Consider the following 1,712-nt stretch of genomic DNA (forward strand, 5'->3'; position numbering starts at 1 on the left):
TGCGCCCGTAGAGCTCCTACCGGGACGGAGCCGGGAGAGCGCTCCGCCCGTAGAGCTCCTACCGGGACGGAGCCGGGAGAGCGCTCCGCCCGTAGAGCTCCCACCGGGGACGTTCCCCGCAGCCCAAGGCGCCGCCGCTTCTGCCGGACGCGGTCAGGACCCCCCCAGCCCCGCGGTGCCACCGCTGCTCTGCGGTGGAACCGGTGCTGTGAGGACAAACGTGACGGGGAAAAAAAAATCCAAAACCCCAAACCAAACGCGACCCTCACGGTGTACTTGAGTAATTTTGCAAATAGTTCAGCTTTATTTTATTTAGCTTTTCTTTACATTTATAATTTTGCACTTTTCTTCACTTAAAATGAAGCCTCGTAGGGAACGGGAGGGAGGGTTTGTGGGTTCTGAATTGCAAGGAGCAGTTGAAAGATGCCTTGATTCCGGTTAGGAGCATTAGGACACATTAGAAACTCTTCTCTTTTCTTTTTATTTTCCTTTCCTTTCTTTCTTTTCCCAAAACCTGTCCTGCTTATCACACGACTTGAATCATCCAGGAGTTCTGCCAGCTTTGTAGATACAAAGAAGTTACTTAACCCATTCTCAGGAGAGATGACATCATGCTATTGAAATCAGCCCAGGGACTGCACTCCCAGGGCATGAGCTGGGCTCCCTCACCCAGGACCTTCCTGCCATATTGGGACTTTTAGCACCATCATCAGACCACACCACGATTTTCTCCTATTTTCCTCATATAATATTTTTTAAACTCTATGTTCTTTGCAGTAGGATGCCCTCCAAAGCATCATATTTGGTTTTGTTGGGTATTTTTCTCAGCCTGAGCTATAGTGACAGATGATCTTTGCCTACCAGAGCAGTGACTGGGAGAGTCCCTCAGTAGGGATGGACACTGCATGGACACCAGGGAGCAGCTGCATTCACAGAGTCACAGAATGGGTCAAGCTGGAAGGGACCAGTATGGGTGATTTGGTCCAACCTTCCTGCTCCAGGGTCATCCCAGAGCACATGGCACAGGATTGTGTGCAAACGGTTCTGGAATATCTCCACTGAGAGAGACTCCATAACCTCTCTGGGCAACCTGTTCCAGTGCACAGTTACTTGCACAGTGAAGAAATTCTTCTTCTTGCTCAGGTGGAACTTCCTGTGCATCAGTTTCTGCCTGTTGTCTGCCTCTTGTCCTATTCTCAGCACCACCGAGAAGACCCTGGTCCATCCTCTGACATCCACCCTTCAGATATTTGTACACATTAATGAGGTCCCCTGTCAGCTGTCTTTTCTTGAGGCTGAACAGGCCCGGCTTCCTCTGCTTTCCCTCACAGGAGGGATACTCTGGTCCCTTAATGATCCGTGCTGCCCTCCATTGGACCTGCTTCAGGAGCTCCGTATCTCTCTTGTCCTGAGGAGCACGGAGCTGGACACAGCACTCCAGATGTGCTGAGCAGAGGGGCAGCATCACCTCCCTGACCTGCTGGCAATACTCTCCCTAATGCTCCCCAGGATTCCATTGGCTCCCTTGGCCCCCAAGGCACACTGCTGGCTCAGGGACAGTTTGTTATCCACGAGGACCCCAAGTCCCATCTCCGCAGAGCTGCTTTCCAGCCGGTCAGCCCACAACCTGTAGCGGTGCTCGGGGTTATTCCTTCCCCTTCTTCCTTCCTGCGTTCAAGCAACTCAGCCGTGAAGAGAAAAACAAAGCGACG

At 52.0% G+C, this 1,712-nt stretch overlaps 1 protein-coding gene across 1 annotated transcript in view; it reads right to left on the reverse strand.

Moving 5' to 3' along the window:
• COQ5 (coenzyme Q5, methyltransferase) overlaps positions 1 to 120 on the reverse strand; it is a 4,958-nt gene extending 4,838 nt beyond the window's left edge. The window contains exon 1 of the mRNA XM_014307209.2: positions 105 to 120. The gene's annotated coding sequence lies outside the window, so the exon portion shown is untranslated. The remainder of the gene's footprint in view (positions 1 to 104) is intronic.
• Positions 121 to 1,712: the final 1,592 nt, after the last annotated feature.

The sequence above is a fragment of the Geospiza fortis genome, unplaced genomic scaffold, assembly GCF_000277835.1.
Source record: "Geospiza fortis unplaced genomic scaffold, GeoFor_1.0 scaffold408, whole genome shotgun sequence".
Lineage (NCBI taxonomy): Eukaryota > Metazoa > Chordata > Aves > Passeriformes > Thraupidae > Geospiza > Geospiza fortis.